Source organism: Sorex fumeus, unplaced genomic scaffold (genome assembly GCF_029834395.1).
Source record: "Sorex fumeus unplaced genomic scaffold, SorFum_2.1 ptg000128l, whole genome shotgun sequence".
Classification (NCBI taxonomy): domain Eukaryota; kingdom Metazoa; phylum Chordata; class Mammalia; order Eulipotyphla; family Soricidae; genus Sorex; species Sorex fumeus.
This window is the reverse complement of record NW_026606185.1, coordinates 9,854,801-9,876,910: the sequence shown is the minus strand read 5'-3', so window position 1 is coordinate 9,876,910 and position 22,110 is coordinate 9,854,801. Positions and strand designations below refer to the sequence as shown.

At 47.0% G+C, this 22,110-nt stretch overlaps 1 protein-coding gene across 1 annotated transcript in view; it reads right to left on the bottom strand.

The window, feature by feature from the left end:
• The window catches only part of GRB10 (growth factor receptor bound protein 10), a 182,496-nt gene extending 162,592 nt beyond the window's left edge, over positions 1–19,904 (bottom strand). The window contains exon 1 of the mRNA XM_056137982.1: positions 19,741–19,904. The gene's annotated coding sequence lies outside the window, so the exon portion shown is untranslated. The remainder of the gene's footprint in view (positions 1–19,740) is intronic.
• Between the last annotated feature and the right edge of the window lie 2,206 nt (positions 19,905–22,110).

The following is a 22,110-nucleotide window of genomic DNA, read 5'->3' as shown; positions in this document are numbered from 1 at the left end:
CACACAGCTGCTTGGCAGAGTCACAGAGCAAGTCTTGACCTGAGCGAGGCAGTGACAGCTGCCCTCAGCCCAGCTCCTGTGCCTCAATTTCCTTAGCTATAAAATGGCAGTGTCCCCACCCTGCCCTCGTGCACTACTTAAATGATGCAATCCCCATACAATGTAGCTCACAGATATGGCAGAAGATACAGTTGACGAATGCTGGCCACTGAAACAAAGACCATGAATATGGTGAGATATGTATAAAAAAAAGGCGGGGGGATAACAAATACATGTATGTGTTCCTGTGTGTCCGTGAACTCCATGCAAAGGAGAGCTAGAGGAACATGGTACACAACACGTCCTGAAAAATATTCTAGAAATGTGTAAGAAAAAAAAGTAGACCACTTTAGTGCTCAAGCACTAAAACTTTAACCCAAAAACACTTGTTTAACACTTGTTTTGGGGTTAAAGTTAAAGCCCCTTAAGATCAGGATTGCTTCCCTCAATACCAAATAATCTCACTTGGATGCTTTGTCCTCACCCTGAAAACAGCCCATTATCTAAAGGAGCCAAGTGCCAGGACCAGCACTGTATGCACCTTTTGAATTTTCTATTTTAGAGATAATTACAATTCTTTCTTTCTTTCTCACACTCAATGTACAGAATAATTAACAATGGAGGGTTCTAGGTTTTCTGGAGAAATTACAGCAAGCACTGGTAAGAAAGAGTAACCCCTCAGTTCAGGAAAAGATTTCCATCGGATCAATGAAGACATGATAACCTAACAAAAGGCACCACAGTGGCCTTCGAGTGCTAGAAGAGGTGAGAACCAGCTGCTCTATCCACTCTGTGAGCAGTGTGGAGCTGGGCGATCTCTCCCTCAGCCCCATACCATCTGCCATGTGGCTGGATTCAGGAGCCAGGGCCCAGCTATACCCAGCAGGGCCTCCCGCTTCCACACACCTAAATGTGGAAACCAGTGAGTGAAACTGGACCTCATCATCCTTCTCAGTGCAGGGTAGGAGGCTCAAGAGTCGGCCTGCTTCTAACATCAGGCGCAGAGGGAGAGCTGGGCTGTGTGTCTGTGTTGGGGTAAGTATTCTGCTCTCCAAATTAAGAGCTCAGAGACTACACAGCAAATGTGTTCAGGTGGCTACCAAAAACTAGCTTGGTGGCTACCAAAAGCTAGCCTGGCACAGAGATAATTCTATAATGAATTACAATGCAGAGGAGAGGGCTGATTTGTCTCCTTTAAGCTAATCAAGTAAACCCACGGTGTTACAATGTGGATAAAACAATGTGGGAAGCCAAAAATAACCAGATTATGCAATTAATTCTGTCTTCACCTGGCTCTGGTAATTTACATGAAAAGAATGTAAAGCCTTTGTATTGCTGCCTCTTCCAATACCCAAAAGACCTCGACTTAGAACTACCCTGAATGAGAATATTTCCACCCCAGTTTCAAAAAGGCTTCTGCGCTGTGGGGGGCAGGGATATATGTTTGAACAATAACAGTTTCCTTCATTTTAAAGGCCCTGAATTCTAGCACAAACATCTGCACCAGAGAGAGAGAGAGAGAGAGAGAGAGAGAGAGAGAGAGAGAGAGAAGAGAAGAGAAGAGAAGAGAAGAGAAGAGAAGAGAAGAGAAGAGAAGAGAAGAGAAGAGAAGAGAAGAAAGAAGAGAAGAGAAGCCTTCTGCTGTAATGTGTGATTAACATTCTAAGGCTCTCATCAACCCAGAACTGGACAGCTGCATGGATTGTCTTACCTCCCTTCGTAATCACTTTATATCTCCTTGGTCTTCCATTAATTCACTCGACAAATATTTAGTGAGCAATCTGCTATGTTCCCACCCCTACCACAATCTACTTCAGAGCTATCTAGAATCTGGTCTGAAAACCCATTCTCCAAGTCCCCCAAAACAGAGATACAAGATGCCAGGAGTGTGATCAAATCTTGGTCAAGACCTCAAATGAAACTATAGAATGAGAGAGAAATTGTTTGTGCTATGTAGGACAAAACACTGCTAAAAGGCGCACACACATCAAAACACATGCTTAATGAACTTTCCTCAGGTGTCCAGATGGGACTCTCAGCTGTGTAGAATAACCCCCAGAGGAGACAAACCTAGACAATAGTTAACTTTTGTAAGATCGAAGCTAGCCATTGGTCACTGGCCGAAGTGCAAGACTTCACTGTATGGAAAGTTTACACCCCCCCCACCCCCCGAATGTAAGTAAGCAAGTCAGTCAGATAAGCAATGAGCCCCACCCCCGCTGGCTGAGGTTCAGACCTGGTAACTCCAACAAGTTACCGTGAAGCTTAGCACTGCACTTACTGCCCTCCTGTGAAAGGCCTTTGAGGGATGTGGCTGAAGTCCACAGCAGAGCTTCAGTGATGCCATCGAGGCCACCCAGGGTTCCATTAACGGGCTCTCCTCGTCTGGGAGAAAACTATCATCAGGCAACACCCCACCCTCAAATGGTCTTCTTGAAAGCTTACTACAGTTCAACTACGTCTTATTAGAATTTTATCATCTACCACAATTTTTTATGTCAAATGGTCAGCAAAAGTCCACAATCTCTCACCCGACAGGAAAGCAGGCTCAGGGGAGGTCTGAGAAGGAAGCTGCATTTCATTTCAACCCACACCACCTGCCTTCCTGCCCAGCTTCTCTCTGCAAACAGCATGAGTTCCTCGGCTTAACTCCACTGCCTTCCACTCCCCCTCCCCAACCCTGCTTGCTGGCTCTCAATAACTCACTGTGGCCTCTGAATACCCTTGGCTTCATGGTTTATTTGGGTTTTGTTTGTTTTTGTTTCTGGTGGGGGGCTTCTTGGAGCCACATCTGGTGGTGCTCAGAACTTACTCTGTGCTCTGTGCTCAGGCATCACTTCCATCAGTGCTCAAGGGACAATATGTGGAGCTAGAGATCAAAGGCTGGCTGTGTGCACAGCTCTGTACTCTGGCCCCAGTTTTATTTGTATGATACAATTAAAGAAGTAAGTATTTGGTCTCTGTTTAGGGTGCCTGGCACACAGTTCCTAACCTAAAACCTTTGGCCACTCAAGAACAGTAGCTTTTGTAAGCTAACAGATCACAGATCACTCAGGACCCTAAGTGACCAGCGTGGAGACCCACTGAGCACACTCCAGCCCCAGCAAGGGAGAGGGGCTAAAGATTCAGCCAATCACCAGGAGACAATGAGTCACACATGTCCAGATAATGAAATTCCCAGGCCCCTCACCCTCACCCTCCCCGCCAGCGACTGACAATATTTCATGTTTTGGAAACCCTCAGAGGTGCTGTCCTATCTGGAAAGGCCAAGGGGCTCCATGTTCAAGTCTCCATTCCTGCCCCAATCTCATTCTGTACATCCCTTTCTTACGATGTCCCTGAGTTGTGCCTTTATAATACACCGAGAAGTGTAATTAAAATAACTTCATGAGTTCTGTGAGCCATCCCTGACAATTCCGAACCCAGAAAACGGAACAGCAGAAATCCGCCATTCCCAGAGATTGCCCCTGAGGCAGAGCAGTCTGCCAGCAGCCTGGGGCCTCGGTTTGAACTTTTTTTTTTTTTAAATATTATCCTCTGGGGGCCACATCCAGTGGATACCAAGAACTGAACCTAGATGGGCTGCTTGCAAAGTCAGCCCCCTGCCCACTCCACTGTATCATCTCTGGCTCAGCCTGGCACTCTCTCAACTCTACTGACACCAACTCCAGGGAGTAGGCCAGAATCGAGTGAATTATAGCTCATCTACTTGGTATCACAAAGAAAACACCCACACATCTAGTGTCAGAAACACTGAGAATGAAGAGTTCGACCTGGCAGACAAAGCAAGGAGGTCCACAGCCAAGGCTGCCTCACGCTCCATCACTGTCCTTCCACAGTCATCCCTGGCCAGCTGGGCTCAGACAGCGCTGCACAGGGGCATCTCAACCTGTGAGGGCAATGGGGCACTGCTTGGTCTATCAGGGGAAAGCGAGTGATTGCTACACAGCCCATCTTACCCACCTCTCTTAGGTATTTGGGACAAGTACCACTTGTCCATCTCCATCCAGTTGGGATGTAGCAGCATCCTGACTACGAATTAGCCTTCTGCCAAACCCATAAATCAAACAGAATGAGTAGACAGAGGCCTACCCACTTCGAATGCTATCCTAAGGGAGGCAAAGAACCCTGTTTCAGCTCTTCTCCAGCTCTCAAATAATGAGGAGCAAGAAGGTGGGAAAGATCAGCCTCTCATTTGGAGTCCCGGCTACCTGTGCTGTCGGGCAGACACCACCCTCCAGCACAAGGCAGAACCACTTTCCCACAGAAGATGAGAGAGGCCCCACACTCTCTCCTGATTTAGGTTGGAATTTTCTGGAAGGTCATACAATGCAGAAGCAACTGAGGACCCAACTATCCCAAGTAACCTCACCTCAGAGGGACTGGCCAGAAATAACAAAACTTTGATCTTCTTGTGAATTTTTCTACTAGCTATTCTTCTTTTCAATCAAGTAGTTGTAGGTCTTCCCAAATGTTTACCAAAAAAATGAGTTTATTTTGTCCTGTGAATGTTTTAAAGTCTCTGCCCCACTTTTCAGTTGGCAAGTGTGAGTATCATAACCATGCGAAACCAAGTGTGAGAAGAGCAGCACCAATGCTGGGTCTGCAGGAGCGCAGGCGCAAACCTGAGCAGTCGCCCGCTTGGCTGCACAGGAAAGCAGCATCCCGAGAACGCATCTTGGAGACAGCTCCACTCAGAGAGCAGCTTCGCAAGATACATGACAGCATCTTAGAACGTTTCCCCTGGGCCACACAGTGAGAGCAGTGGAGGAGGGCGCTGAAGCGAACAAAATGGGGTCCTCACCTGAAAGGCTATGCCTGGAAATACTTCTCCTGGGACAGGTCCCAGTGGTGCCTGGATACATGGGACAGCTTCCTTCTTCTGTCTTTGAAAGCGATCAGTGGGAGTCAGGTAGAAACCTCATAGAACCAGCACTGGCTAGAGGCAGCAAGAAGCTGGTGGGACAGGACAGATGCAGGGCAAACAGATTCCCAGGGAACTCTCTAATGCTACCTGCCCTGTCCCAAGATCCAGGCCCAAAGCAACAGTTCAGGCATCTCAGTGCAAAGGTGACACAGGTGCCAAGACACAGGAAGTGCAGACCTGCTCAAGCCCAGCTGATCCTGGCTGCCTTCCATTCACAGACACAGGAGATCAGGAGGCCAAAGGCTGTGCCAACCACAGAATGGGGGCACCAAGTCCCCCAGAGCTTCTAGACAGGTCCCCTTACTTCCCTGGCTGCAGGATTACATGCCCAGACCTAAGCACATGCTTTGTGGAAAAAAAGAGGATCTATTTCTGACGTGAGAGGTGAGATTTACTCTTTCTAAATGTGGCACCTACCTCCATAGGACTGTAATTTTGATACAGTCAGTATAGACCAAGGGTAGAGGGAAACAACAGTCCCCTGAACACTCAATTTGTCCGTTAGAGGACTCAATATCTACCTCCAGAGGATTTTAACAAGCTAAATTTGTATGGTACTTGTGTACCCTTAAACCTGGTTCTGAATCAACAAGGCCAAAGCTGGACTGTCAGGGGTATACAAACAACTAGGGGGCCCTCTGGACACTTCATAGTGTTAAATCTACATCATTCTGACAATGAAAAAAAAAAAGTAAAATCATGAGAATCTTTATACACAATCAGCTCCAGTCTCCAAAGCCAGTTAAATATCCACACTTGGGCTGTAATGCTTCCAATGACCACCAAGTGAAAACAAAGGAATAGTGATTCTACCATACAGGGCAAAAGAATATAACCCAGTTCCAAATTCCACAGCTTCCTGATCAGGGGCAGGCCAACACCTGGCCCATGGACTGTATAAATTCTGTGACTAAGACAAGACAGTACACTTCTCACTGGTGGATTGCGGCCCTCTCCTGTATTGTTCTGACGGAAAATAATGTTATAAATGCTAGATGCCCAAATGGACCAAATAAAAGTTCCCCATCTCTGCTCTAGATCATTCTAATTGTCCTAAAATTGTCAAGAAGAGAGAAAGGAAATGTTACTTTATCTACCTTTTGCTAAGCAATACGAAATGAATTGACTAAAATTTCCCTTGAATATTTGCAAACTCAGAGAGCAAAGAATCGATATCCAGTGTTGGGACTTTTCCTCTTCGTCCACATGCCCCTTCATTCACACTGGGTAAGCTGCCAGAGGAAACACATCACCTCTCCCTTATTCCATCATGACACTACACTGGAAGTGTAGTTCTAACTCTTCCACGTATGCCCAGGACCCAATTAAGGTATACAAGGGGCTCTCATTTCCTCAGCCCCACAAGACATCAATTCTGGGAGACAGCACGAGACAGAGGAGAACATGACCACCATTCAGCCAGGTTCTTATTCAAGCAGATTTGGAGTAACCTGGAATAATAAACTACGGCTGCAATAACAAGAGCCCCATAACAACCCAGATAATAATCTTCTGTGCAAGATTCTTCAAAATATAATTTACTCTGTGAATATTGACATGTGAACACTATTCTTAAAGTCATGGACTTTAAGAAGAAAAGATTCTAAAGAAAGGACAAAGAAAGCTATAAAGACATAGAGACACAAAGATGTAACAAAATGGCAATAACAGTGCAAATGGTCCCTGATAGGTCAATTTATAAATATATAAAGCAAACATTGTCAGCTGCATTAGTGGCCAGAGTGATAGTACAGCAGGTAAGGCATTTGCCTTGTATGCAGCCAACCTGAGTTCAATCCCCGAAACCCCTTGCGGTCCCCCAGTCTTCCAAGAGTGATCACTGAGCAGAGTTAGTCAGGAATAAGCCCTGAGCATCACAGGGTATAGCCCCAATACCACCACTCTCCCGAACAAATAATAGTTGAGTTAATACTTCAGTTTCAAAAAGGAACATTTGAAAACTAGAGACAAAAACAGAATACATATTCTTCCAGGACACATGGAATATCCTTAAGGGCAGACCAAATGTTAGGTAACAAAAAAAGCCTTTTATATATGAAAAACAAAAAGCCAATTATGCTCAATAGTAACTGAGTAGGATTCTTTCCTTTGAAACGAGTAAGACTAGAATGTTTGCTTTTTCCACTTCTAGAACCACTATTAGAGGTTCTAGTCATAGCAACCAAATATAAAAAATAAATAGCTTCCAAATTGGACAGGAAAAACTAAAATTATTTCTATTCATAGACAATATCATCTTACTTGGAGAAAATCTAACACACACACACACACACACACACGCCATTGATAGACTCATTCAAGTTAGAGTATATAAAATCTGCATGCAAAAGTTAGTTGTGCAGTGCATATGCTGCTTGAGTCCACATACTACCAGCGTCCATGTGTTGCTGCTGAGCGCATGTGGTGCCCAAGCACATGTGTCACCCACATCTCCCCTCTTGAGATGTGTGCTCTCCTATTTTCATATCTAATGCCAGCATGTGTACCGGGCTCTCATCACTCTGGAGAAGCTCTTGTTCTCTCATGAGCGCATTATTACTCTGTCTCATACACTCCTCCTTCCTCAAAGTTTCCCAAAAAAATCTTTTACTTAAAAAAAAAAAGTTGTGCTTCTATACCCTACTAATGAATAATCTAAAATGAAAATTTAAAAAAAAATCCAGGGGCTGGAGCAATAGCACAGCTGGTAGGGCGTTTGCCTTGCACGCGGCCGACCCGGATTTGATTCCCAGCATCTCATATGGTCCCCTGAGAACCGCCAGGGATAATTCCTGAGTGCAGAGCCAGGAGTAACCCCTGTGCCTCGCCAGGAGTGACCCAAAAAGCAAAAAAAAAAAAAAAATCCATTTACAATAGTGTCAAGAACAATGAAATAATGACAAATATCCTAAGGCAAAAAGCGTGTACCCTAAAACTATAAAATGCTACTAAAGGAACAAAAAGACAATATAAAGAAAAATATGCACCTTGTAGCTCAGTGGTGAAGTGTTCACCCTGCACATTTTGAAACCCTGGGATCAATATCCAACACCACACACACACACACACACACACACACAACCCCCACCATCATCATCACCATCAACATCATCATCTTGTTCATGAAGCAGGACACTAAATACTGTTAGGTCAAAAACAATCTGCAGATTATGCGCAATCCTTATTAAAGGCAGACAAAGAAAAAAATCTGAAATTCATATGGACTCTCAAGGGGGCCTGAAGTCCAAAAAAAAATCTAGGAAAGGAAAACTAGGTTGGAAGACCAACATTTCCTGATTTCAAAACTCACCACTAGAGCAACAGTACAGAAGGGAGGGAGCTTGCCTTATACAAGGCCAACCCAGGTTCAATCCTAGCATTCCATATGGTACCCCAAGCACTGCCAGGAGTGATTCCTGAGTGCTAAACTAGGAATGACCACTGAGCATTTCCAGGTGTGGGGCCCCCCCCAAAAAAATGCTGTTTCTGACATATTTATGTCAGTACTAAAATTTTCTAACTCCCTTCAGGAGGAAATCTGAAAGTAAGAAGTGTATTTATATTATTTACTTTTTTGCTGAGTCAAACAAAACCATTCGATACCTACTGGCCCACTAATCTGAGTCTCTAGTCACTGTTTTCTCCTGTCTTAATTTAGCCTCTACCAGCCTTAGAATGATCAATGTCCACTCCACATGGCAAGAGAAAAGGAGAACATTTTTCCTGAATAAACCTGAATTAGCTTTATGGAAAGAATTCAGGTCTTGTAGGGTGTGGGATGGGTTAGGGCTCATGGGTCATTGCCAACCAGTAAATTCTTCGAAATATGAGTAAATACGGTACAGCACACCAATTCTGGACGTGGAGCATGGCCATGCCAACTGCTAGGCGTGTCTGTGTGTTGCCCTGGGTGGAGCTGGGTAAGCCCTGGGACTGAGCCAATGCTTTAAAGGCTGGTGAAAAATAGAACAAGAAGAGCCAAGCAACATTCCCTGCATCCCCCAGGCTCCATGGTCCAAAGAACTTAGACTGCCCTAAGCCACTCTTCGTCCTGCCCTTGACCTTCGAGTTAGGCAACGATTCTGGCATGAAGGCACTGCCAAATTTCCGACCCAACAACCAGAAGTCCAAGACGTTACACAGCCGAGCACACAGCCCAGCCCCTAAGCTGTGGGACTTGTGAACAAAGCATTACTTCTTAAGTGTACCTGGCTGCTTCCCCAAAATGTGGGATTCTAGGGCCCACGCCCAGAAAGGCGGTTTTACAGAAGGAAGCAAGGCCTCAGATACACGCTGACAAGATGCTCAGGAAAGCTGGTTCTTCTGATACATGCTTCCACTGGGTATGACCAGAGTAGAATACTCCCCTCTGGAAGGGAGCTCCCCAAGACACCCTTACCACAACACATACACAAACCCCAAAGATACTGTGGGACCACAAGGGTTGCGCACTGGTGAGTTCAAACTGTAGCAGAAATGTCACCACATTCCAGAATTCACAAGATGCAGTATTCCCGGAAAGTTCAGAAACCCAGTATTGAGCAAATAACTAAGCGATGGCTTAAAGCTCAAATAGTGAGAGCGAATCTTCAAACATACTAAGAATAATTCCCACTTTTATTCTACCAGTCTGGAATTTCCCTAACTCCTGAAAAAACAATACTGAAAGACCAAAGACTGTTACCCCTCTGACAGCAGTGACAGTACCTTCATCCTACCAGTAAGCACCCCACTTCCCCATTTCACTGCAGTCAGCCAACATCCCAACATCCCATACCACAATTAAGACATGCCAACAACCCGCATCTTAACTGTTTATCTGTGGTGTGCAGAGCTTGGTGCTATATGGGTTAGGAGAGAAAAAGCTCGATGTGCTCCCCATTTCCTGCCCAACTCCCTACACACAGAGAGGTGAGGATATATGCTCAAACACATATGGATACTACAAAACACACACAGCAAAGAAGCAAGACAAGCAATTCCACAGCCAGTCACTGTGACCAGAGTCCCTGAAGCTTAGTACTTGGGTCTTCTACCGTCAACCCTTTGCCAGTAGTCAACTGCTTTTGGCATTTGACAGAGAAGGTAGGAGCTCACCCTCCCCACTCCACTAGAAACCAGTGACCTCCTGCACAATAGCTGCCTGTGCTCCCCTATTAAGACCTCTACCAACACCCTAGCAGGGACGCCTTCCACCAAACACCCACAGATGGCCGCTGATCAAAGGAACAGTCAACATGTACAGGTGACGGGTTGTTCTGTACGGACAGGGCCAAGCATCCCACCTGCCTACAGAGCAGTCCGTGGGCACCAGCCAGGGTGCTGCTCACCATGAGCTTCATCTCTGCCACATCCTCATCACCGACTTGACTCTCCAAAGCACATCCATCCACAGAGGCAGGTATGAGCAAAAGACGCAACGTGACCAGAGGTGCTTCCCCTAGGCGTTTTTTTACGCCACACCAAGTCCAGGCTCCGAATAAGTGCAGACAGGCCTTCCCTACTAGCTTCTCAGCAGGAAAGGCCCAGTTTTCCTGTGTACCACTGTCTGTTTACCTGGTAGCTCCCACACCCTGGCCACCACCTGGCTGGGAGATAAGGACAGGTTGATTTGGTGCAGTTATGTCTTGTTACATATTAAACAAAAATGCTTACATAACATGCCCCACAGCTACCACAGAGACCTGGCAGGGAAGCAGAGCTTTAAGGACTGCCCGGAGGGAGAAAGGAATTTGCTGCCTGAGGCCTTTCCATCCTGGGGGATAAAGATGGCGAGAGCCACTCCCAGCACCCACATCTATACCCAGCTGCCTGCACCAACTGCTGTCACCTACACCAAGTATGGAAGACTAGACCCATTCATTTCACCCAACCCACAGGCTTTGGTATGGAAAAGCTGACCCCCAAGTACTGGGCACCATCGGACACAGCCCCCCACCCACAGGCTCTAACAGAGAAAAGCAGGCTGCCATTGCAGCAAGGCTTCGATAAAGCCTGAGGGCCCCCATAAGGGGATCCACTCCCAGCACTCCAAGTGGGTCATGAACTGTGCAGAGTCTCACCACCTCCCACCTCACTCCTCAGTCAAGAGGATGGCACTTTTCAGGGAGAAGGAGCTCGAGAAGGAGTGCAATGAGGGAACTCCAGTCCCAAAGCCTACAGCCCCACACGATGCAGTGATCCTCCAGCCCCCACTGAAGCCTCACATGCTGGATCCTATTTCAGAGTGATCCTGAGAGTTACCTTCCTCCCACAAAGGCCCTGCCTTCTTCTGAGGCCACTTTCACCCTAATAGGCAAGGACCTCAAAATTCTCCTACCACTGTGAACCCAAACAGAGCATTGGGATGGGATGTCGGGTGGAGATGCACTGGTCTCCCCTATTCTTTACCCCCAGCCAGAGGCCTGTGTGAGAGTCAAGGCCAGTTCAATCAGGTTTTACAGGCATTCACACATACAACCCAAAATATCAGAGCAAGAACATCAAGAGAGACTGTATCTTGAAGTCATGGGCATAAAGCTATTAGATGTCAAAGAGAAAGTGAAGTTTCATTTTAAGTGAGAGCAATGAAAACTACAAGTGTAAACATGGAACTCCTAGCACAGACTAGTTATTTTACATACATGCACCCACACATCTGAATATAAATGCTTATTAATACACACATACAGCCCCAGATCACAAAGGAGAAAAAAAAGAGCTGGCGATGCTCTGTTACTGGAACAGGGACCAGATGTGGCGAGCAGCCAATGCCATACTCATCTCTCAGAGAACGAGGAAGAGAAAAACTGCAAGCGGTAGAAATAGGGACGCTCAACTCTGCATAAGAAGTTTAGGCTGTATCCAAGCAGGAGATGTGTTGGAAAGCCCACATGGTACTGTGCTACAGTGCAAGGCAGCCATCACGCTACGTGTCCATCACACTGGGGTGTCTGTCTCACTCCCACCAGAAGAAGACAGACAAACTTTCGCCAACACCAGAGCTGCCCACACAGAGGAGAGGTACCAGTGCACTCCAGACATGTTCTGCGAAAATTTCAAACTTCATCACACAAAAGCAGGTATTGGCAGTCTGTAGAGACATCAGCCCGAACATGGAGTCACACTTGCTCACGGCCCAGGCTGGTGCCCACTGGCCAACGATGGGAGACCTTGTCTGTTCTCTGCTCAGAAATCTGTCAAGGATATTCCATTCTGAGGGCTGATGGAACATCACAGTGCATGTGACGTACCCTAACAGCTGCAAACTCAGGTTCTTTGTGATTGGGCTCTTTTTTTTCATTGTTTAATTTCTTTCCTCCCATTTTTCTCTTCTGTCTTCTCTGAGATATCTTTTACGGCTAGATAAATAGTACAAGTGGTTAAGTAACTTGCCTTGCATGCTGGCTTAAACCCTCAGCACCTAAACACTGCCAGGGAGAATTCTGAGCAGCACAGAGAGAGGAGAAAGTCCTGAGCAACACAGGATGTGGTCCAAAACAAAAAACAAAAACAAAAAAAAAAAGAAAGGATGGTAGGAAGGATTAAAAAAAAAAAAGGACAGTGCGAAGGATAAAATAAAAAAAGACGAATGTCTTTTGTTTACATGTTACTTTCCTAGATTAGTCCTCTAATAACCTTTTCTTATTAGAATAAGCATTCTAAGTTGTGAGATATCAATTTGACATTTTGGCCTTTCTATTGGATTTCACATTTCTATCTCCACTTCCAGGGGCCTTTTGGATTTTTTATTTTAATAGACCATTTTTAAAGCAGCTTTTGAGTCCATGCAAAACTGAGCAGAAAACAGATCTTTTATAGCCTCTAGCCCCTTTCTTCTCGAAGCCTCTGCCACTATCAACACCCAATCTCACTCCTGAGAGGGGTGGTCATTTCAGTCAGGCCTGACTTTAACAGAACATCACCCCAAACAATTTTTAATAGAAAATATTTTCATTCCTTGACACGTTTAAAAATCAAAGTGTCTTTTGCTTTTGTGCCTTTAATTGCTCTCCCCACGCTCTCCACGCAGTTTCTTCTCTCCAATTTTTGCTCTGATGATCCTCACATGGCCCTGGTGCTCCAACGTCTTCCAAGCTTCCAGCTGGCCACAGTGCTCCAATGTTGCCCAGTCTTTGCTGCTGCGCTCCAACGTCCTCCACGCGGGCTGTGGTTGTGTCCCAATGTCCTCCACGTGGGGTTGTGGCTACAGCATTCTGCCGTCCACACAGCCTGATGGCCGCAGTGTTCAGACATTCTCCACATGGCCCACAGCCCTGCGGCCCCGGTGTCCCCACGTCCTCCACAGCCCTGCAGCCGCGGCGTCCCAATGTCCTCCACAGCCCTGTGCCCGCCCCGTTCCAACGTCCTCCAAGCTTCCAGTAGAACTGTTTTACAGTCCTACAAACTTCCAGACAAGGAGAACAACAACAAACCACACAGGTTACGGACACAGAATCAAGAACCAAGCTGGCTTCATTCTCAACCATTTCCTGCATAAAAAGCACAGCAGCCTTCACATTTCTGAGGGAAACATGCTCCCGTTCAGAAGCCTATCCTCAAACTATTGGCACTGGAAGCACCAGGGCAATTTCAAACCACAAAGTCTCCAAAAGCTTGCATGAACCTCATTGTTGGGAACTATTAAATGTTGGGAGAAACTGGCAATGTCATGGTATATAACAGGAAGGTTAAGAGCATCTGCAGATGGTGGAGAAGAGAGATGGGATAATAACTGGAGCAAAGAACTAGAGGGCAACCAAGTCCAATGTGGACTAAAAGGCACATTAAAAATTATTTCCAGAAGCTAAAAAAATGGCAGAAAAACCATCATTTCTGAAAGGAAAATTTCAGGCTTATGTTTGTTTGAAGCAAGGGTGGGAAAACAGTGATAACTACATTAACTACTAAGCAAAAACAGCTCCAGAAGAAAACAAAACATCCTGTGAGGCAGAAAAAAAAAGGTATTCCAGTGTAAGCAGAAACTGCGTGTGTTAAGAAGGTGTGGACAGAGGGAAAACTCCTTACCTTCTCAGGAGGGAAAAAAATTAAAATGATCAAATTAAAACTAGGGAATAAGGGAGAATGAGGCAGGAGGCACAGAAATGCAATATGTTACATAAGCATCAACTTTGAACTACTGAAGGCAAATACTAAACACCGCCCGATCAGCCTGGCTACTTGGAGAGAATTATCTGACTCAGACACTTAGCACTCTGACTGAAAAATCAAACTAAATTAAAAGTAACCTGCACAGGAAAAATATATAAGAAACCCAGATAACACTTCAGAGGGACAAAAGTTGTTCGGTGGCCAGGATCACTGGAGGGCAGGGTCCACTGGGGAGGGTAAACCATGTCAGAAGCTGCTATGTTGATGGTGAATTCTTGGGCCCCAGGGCAGAGAGAACCAGGCCACTCCCCATTAGATGAGCCACACAGAAGTGACAGTCCATCCAGTCTCTTTCCCACTCCAAGTCTCTATCACAGCAGTAGAGGCCAGTTAAGGGCTCATGTTCTGAATTCTCTAGAAATACCCTGTGAGTTCAGAAGATCCGCAGTTCAGAAGAGATCAGGTATCCTAGGAAAAGCAAACTGGATGGAGCCTGTGCTGGCCCGGCAGAACATGAGGTAGTGGACAAGATCTTACTCAACCTCCCACTGATGGAGAAATATTCAGAGAGTGATACTGCCAAAGGATAAAAGCTGAAAAAGCAAGTAAACCAAAGATTCAGCTCCTCAGGAAAGAGCATTTACAGATGCTCAAAAAATATCTCAAGGGGATCTAAGTGGCTTGGAATGAGTGAGTTTGGCAGTGGTTGCTGTTGACTCCCACATGACAGAATAAGGGAAGGGTTTCACAGGATATCTTCAGTTACTCTTCATGGACTTTTTCAGACAGTCCCACTGATCTCCCTGAGTGACACCAAATTAGTTGTTCTATTTGTAGTGAAAGACAGATGAAGGTCTCAGCTGCCAAGTTCTTTTTGAGTTGCAGAGACAATATTGATACAATGCCAAGGGACCACATGGAGTGCTTTTTGAGTCCACCTTACCAGGTAAGATGTGCAGATGTGGCAGGAAATTCCAAAGGACTTCAGAGAGAAGCAGAAGGCCCATCAGAGCCACCTCAGACTGTCAAAACCAGCTGTCCACCTCAGTTCAATCCAGCCAGAAGCATCTGTAACCTCCAGAAACCGACTACTCTCAGAGGCCTGAAGAACTTACACACTGATCTGCTCTTAAGATCCGGAGTTCCTGTAAACGCAGCACGAAGTCGCACACAGGCCTCCTGGCTCTTGGTCTTTTTGACCAGAAACCAATTTCTGATCCCTGCTGTTCATTACCATGTGACTCACTGATTTGCAGCCTGGAACAGTATCTATCTTTGCTCTCCAAATGCAACCTTGGAGGAACACCAAACTCCTCTGTTGGCCACACACTGGTGAGGAGGCTTCTCACTCAGAGACTTGTGTGAGAAAGTTACGGCCAATTAGAGTTTTACACAACTGACACAATGCATGCATAGGCAAAATATGAAAGAGCAGGGACCCCCATTAAAGAACTCTAGAAAGCAGGATAAGCAAGCACACAGCTTACACTCAGACACTACGGGAGGCAGAGTCTTTGAGCTACCCCCAAGTGCCATCCTCTGTGCCAAGGTTCATAGAACTCCAAAGCATCAATTTCTCAGCTAAGGGCAACGCCCCTTTGACCCACACTTTACTGATGAGCTTGGTTAACCCAGCAGGCATACTGAATATGTCATGGCACAACCAGGGGTTCTGCTTCATTGGAATAATCAGTAATGACCACTGCCGTGGTGTGAAAAAACAAAATCAAAATGAAGGGAGCAGAATGCCAGGTAAGAGTTCCTGCCCAGCACCCACTCTCACAATGAATGCCAACCAATCACAGTTGAATTTGGATGGTTCCATCAAAATAACAAAATCCTCAAATTAAGGATAAGGGCAATCAAGAAAACTCTTCCCTAAATCTGTATGTAAACTCAATGACTGAAAATACGAAGGCTCTAGGTTTTCCAGTGACATTTACTCATGACCAATGCACTTTGTCCCAGATGCTTCCGTCAGGAACCCTGAAGCTAGGCTGAGGATCAGGGAAGCCATCCCCAGCTTTCAGAGATGGAGAGAATCTACAGAGGCTAGGAAGGCCTCACCCTTCCTCATACCCGATCTCTTCCCACAGCCAAAAAAAAAAAAAATATTCACACAGACAAACGTCCTTCCAGGAGAAAAGTCAGAATCACTCATGTCTGCCATGGGAGAGATTTGGGGTAAGTGATGACATGGCTGATTTTGTTACCATCTCAAAGGCAGCCCCAGCTTTCACCTTCCCTTATTAGGGAAGAGCTGTCAAGCTTGGAGACATGAAGCTTTACCTGCTTTAAACTTTCATAACCACCCTGGTGACCTCCAGGAACAAGACAAAGTCTATTCCTCAGGGACCTGTCCAGAAGCAAATCCCAGCCATAAGGGAGAGGGAAGCAGACAGACACAACTGCCCAGAAATATGCCACTCCAAACACCAATGCAACAGCAGTGGTCTGGGACATAAGATCAATCATGCACCCATAGGTCTGTGAGCATACAGACCCGATATAAGGTTTCCTCCTATGGCTTAAAGCGTCCAGTAGACCACACCTACTAAGGAGATGACCACCTTTACTTCCTTCATAATCTCCTATACCTAGTTATATTTTTCATTAGAGATCATTTTGAAATATGCCTATAAAAGTTTTATTTAAATTTTGAACATATGGGGCTGGAGCGATAATACAGCGGGGAGCGCACTTGCCTTGTACGTGGCTGACCCGGGTTCAATTCCCGGCATCCCATATGGTCCCCCAAGCACCACCAGGAGTGATTCCTGAGTGCAGAGCCAGGAGTAACCCCTGTGCATTGCTGGGTGTGACCCAAAAAAATTTTTTTAACATATGATTGCTTACTTACAAGCAAATATTTTCTCTTGGAGAGCCTAAACAATTCTGCATTAGTCTAAAACTGTAAAATGCTCAAGGTCCCAAATGGGACAAAACCACTGCAGTCAGCTGTGAGTTTGAAAAGCAGACCTCTAGTATACAATGTCACTGTGCCACTGAGCTTCCTCTGTGGTTTAATATAGGAAGAAATAGGGCCCTTAAATTACGTCACCTTTAACTCACTAGGCTTTACGAGATATACCAACCCAGAATTACTAGAGCTCTAAGATGAAACTGAAGACACAAGAGATGTCTTTGTTCAAACAGGAGTTTGGTATCTATATGTTAAAAGATCTCAGATCAGTCCAATCATCAAAATCAAAAGTCGAGTGTGGGGGCGACTAAAACCTCATGGGAAGGGGGGCGTTTCGGTCCGCCCTTCACGCCCTACCGAGGCCACCAGTTGCCCCCCACGAGCGGCTCTCCAGCACGGCCACGACTCCAGAACACAGAAACCAATTTCTTAACTATCTGACTTTCAGTAGAAATACTTCCAGGGTCAATAGGTAAAATAGCAGAAATCCAAAACCAACATTTAATTCTTGAACCCAGCTGTAGAAAGCAAATCACTTCACAATGCTTTTTCAGCGTGTCTGATTTGGGGGGGGGTAAACTCTAAATAATAGTGGTGAATCTTTTATTGAAACAATGAATCTAATCAAAGCAGATAGAGTGTTAACTAGAATTCATCTGCCTCACAGGGACGGGGAGGGGTGGGGGGTGGGTTTTTTTGGGGGTTCTTCATGGTAAAAAATAAGTATTGGTAAAAGGAAATGTGTTTGATATTTGCATGACTGAGACCTAAACCTGAAAGCTTTGTAACCTTTCCCACAGTGATTCAATAAATAAAAAAAAAAAAGTCGAGTTTAGTATCTTGATTCTGTCTTTGCTCTTCTCTCCTATAGTAGGCTGATAGGACATATCAATTATCATTGTTATAGCCAAAGCTGCCGTGGGTTCCAACCCCAGGGCCACTACCACACAAAGCCCTGGAGAAATCGCTGCCATAAAATTACAGAAGGTCTGGCTTCCTGGTTAACACAAAGGCATTTTGCCAGTCCACTGCTGCCCCCACACAGCACAACCCAGGGCAATACCCATCTTTATTTCTTTCAAAATCTCCCATATTTCAATAGCTAAGAATAACATGAAAGGTATGGATGGATTCGTTGAAACAGCATATTCAATGCCACAAATGATTTCTCCCCAAACAAATGTGCCATGAAGTATAAGATAACTGAGAGAAAATTCTGATAATGAACTGCAGGGGCCTGGATGGCTGGGGGCCACCAGGTTAAGGGATGCCCAACAAGCCTCTTGGCTCTCCTGGTGAGTGAGGGCACAGGAACTCGCCCCAGATCATTTCCCTTTCAGAGCAAGATGTTCTTGCGCAAAACCATAAAGCATATGGGTGGGAGAGCGGTCAAGTTGAGGCACTCAGGACAACTCTGTCATCTGCTGACTCCAGGCATGCCAACTCACCTCCTGGGCCTTGCCTTTCAGGGGAGCTGCAGAAGATGACAGGCAGTCAGGTTTCCCAACATGCCTCTAGCGCTACACTTCTCAGTGACAAAGGCACTCTGCTGGGCACTAACGGTCTGCTCCCTCCCTATGCTCTGGGGATTGGCCAGGTTCAGCACGGCTCTTTCAAATACTCCCAATAATGCTCAAATACTCTATGCAGTAATCTTAGAGTTTTGATTTCTGAGCAGAATAATCTCATCCTCGGAATCATTCCTGGAAACCTATTTGGTTTCAGGGCTTTTCTTTAACGAAATACTTCCTTAAAAGACTTCATCACCACCAAGTCCACCTATTTTTTTTCTTCCTGGAAAGAAAGAAGAGGACTCCAGCTCACCTCTTTCGAGAAGCTGCCAGTTTTGTGCTTAAACCCTCAGCAACGCCTGTTGCTGTGCCGACAACATATGTTCTTAGTAAACCGAAGTAAAAGTTAAATGGAGCACCATTTTTTGAAACTCAGGGGCTGCAAACAGCTGAATCAGCAATTTCAGAAACAAAGTGTTCTGGGCCTGGCCTTTTAAACAGCAGCAAAGAGAAAGTTGTGCAATAACGCATATTTACTCACTCACAAGCGCTACTTATTTTGGTCTTTTTCTCTGCATCTCTTCAATGAAAAAGAGTATAACATTTAACAATTCTTTCAGATGCATCATCCTAAAGATCCAGGCCTGCGGAAAAGTCACCTGTGGCTCCCCTACTTTTAGCTAACGGTCAGGTCGAGGCAAAGGACAAAGGCGACGGGAAAAGGAGAAAAGTAAAGAATACCCTAATTTCCATAATGCACGCGCCCGGGGCCTTAGCGGGCAGGCTTTTAGAGAGGATCAGCAAAGGCAGAGAGTTGCATCAGAAACCTCCTTCCGTGAACCGTCTGTTTCTTATCACCGTCGCCGGCTGGCAGGCTGGGCGGGGAGCCCTCGCCCCCTCAACTTGGTGCCGGGCCCCCTGCCGCGGGGAACCGAGTCAGCAGGCAGCAGAACCCGAGCCAGGCGGGTCCCACACGGAGCCACGCTGGGCTCTGGGCGCGTCCTGCCCGGTGCCCCGCGGAGCCGAGCTGCAGGGGCGCCCGGCCCCAGGCCTCAGTCCCGGGGGTGCAGCGCGGCCGTCCCGGGGGGAAGCTCAGCCGTCCCGCGGGAGCGCGGCCGTCCCGCCCCGGAGCCGCGGGGGAGGCGCCGCCCTTCCGCCCCGCGCCGCGCCGCGCCGCGCCCGCGCCCGCATCCCGGCCGGGCACACAATGCCGCGGCCGCCGCCCGCCCGCCCGCCCCGCCGGGCCGTACCTGCCGCGGGCCGCTCCCGGCCGCCTCCGCGTGGCCGCTGGCGACACTCGGCGACAGTCAGCGCAGCCGGGGCAGGCGCGGGCGTCGCTGCGCTGAGTCGGGGCGCGGGGGCGGCCTCCGAGCGCCCAGCCCGGCCGCGGCCTCTCGGCTCCCCGCCCCCGCGAGGGGCTTTAACGGCGCCGGCCCCGCCCGCCCGCCGCGGCCGCTCCTCCCCCGCGCCCGGCCCGGCGCAGGGCGTGGCGGCCCGAGCCGCCGTCCGGAAGGGCGCGAGCCCAGCGCCCGGACCCGGACGGGGCCGCGGCCTGCCCGCCCTCCCGCGCCGGCCGCCCGCGCCCCCCGCGCCCCCCGCGCCGCTCCGCTCGGCACGGGCAGGGGAGCCGGCAGGAGCGCCGGGCCCGGGGCTGCAGCAAGGCCGGCCGCGGGACGGAGCGGGACTGAGGCTAGGAACCCGCAAGTGCATGATTACGTCTGTGTGTCTGTGTGTCTGTGTGTGTGCGCAGCGTGCCTACCATCAAGATTGTGACATTAATGCAAGAACAGTGAAGTCAGAAGTGACAAGTGATTCTCCTTCTGGCCATTGTGGGCGGGGGATGCGTTCGCCTAACTCTGGAGCTGGTGCTCACAGCCCTGCTGCACACCAAGTCCAGTCCAGCTGGGAGAACTTCGCCGGAAAGTGCAGGGGAGGACTCATGCCTAGCTATTGTGCCAATGTCCGTTTTAGGTCGTTTCATGGCTCTGGCGCTCCCACTTCGGACAGATGCAATCAATGAAAGGTTATCCTGTCTTGTAACTGAAATAGTCTCAGCTGGTCCAAGCTCATGAAACCATAAGACGAGAATTTAAAGAATGACTTGACCCATCATGGGGGGAGGAGAGGGGGAAATATCACAAAGAACTCCTGTTGAGACAAAGGACTAGAGAAAATAAAATAAGGCAAGCTGAATTTTAGTCAATATTGTTGAAGTCTGCCCTTACCAATAAACACCTGCACAAACCAGAAAACCCAAATGACAGGTGTTTTCTGTAGGTGTTCGAAAAACATTTATACACAGTCATTGAAATGCTTTGTCCTTGCTTCTAATACATTGGTACATCTTTCCTGAGATAGGAGTATTATATAACAAAGTATACTTACAAATTCTTAAAATTACATTGCAGATTGGTCCGTTAATAAGATCCTTTATGGTATTTCCCTTCTATCACCAGATTCCATCTAAGGTCAGTAGTTACATGTAGCAGTCTCAAAATGTGGGCTTTCAAACATTACTGTTCCCTGAGAAGGGAGCACAATAAATGGCCCCAACTGTTTGCATGCTGACATCAAAACCCAGAATTCTTGTGACAGGCCTTCACCCCACATTTCTGGCTCTCCAGAGACATCTCTGCATGCCCCTCCTCTCTGGCAGGCTTGTCTGGGGCCGCTTGACAGTTCAAGTTCATGAATGTGTCATTCTGTGACTGTGGAAGCTGCAGCTGTCCCGTGCACTGTGACCCTGGCAGAGTCAGTCCTGTGTGCAGTGCCTTCCCCTGCTTGGAATTCCACATGCCCACTGCCCTCCTGCTCCCTTTGAACAGGCCAGAACCCTCGGTGAAATGCCACTGTGCAGTATTTGATTACTGGAGAACACAGCCTGTCAGGGTAAGGCTTAATGATTTTGTGTTCAGGCACTTAATGGAAGGGCAGTGTACTTACTGGCTGGGTCAGTGTCAGGATAAGACATAAGGATTTGCGATAGTAAGTAATTCAATTATCCAAACATAATGGGCATTAGGTGGTTTCTTCAGCTGAAAGAAGAGAAGCCAGTTGGGACCAGAGAGATAGCATGGTATCAGGTAAAGCCCCTGACCTGGGCTGCATTCCGGGTACTGTGTATAGTCCCCCAAGCACTATCAAGAGTGATGCTTGAACACAGAGCCAGAAGCAAGCCTTTAGCACTGCTGGTGTGGTCCCAAAATAATAATAAATAAAATTTAATTTTAAACATTTTAAGGAAATTAATTGACTTTACTATAATTACTAATGATTAATTTCTGCCTCCTCAGTGAACTGCAAGTGTGTAGAAAAGGCAACTTGTTGCTCAGTGGAGGGAGTATCTTACACCAAGAAGCCCTCAATAAGAAGTTATCAGGGAACACTCAGGAGTCACTACCATGCCTCTAGCCAGACTCCATTGCCATAGGACCAAGCCCCACAGAGAAATTGACCCCCAAAAAACTCAGGTTATAGCTATGTAACAATTATTCACTATTATCCAGTGATAATAAAAGTTATCAGTTTATCAGTAGGAGAAACGTACAGTTCTGGATACTGCCTCGACTCTTGCCTCAGCCATGACAACGGAATGAAGAGCAAAGTAAAGGAGGTGGAGA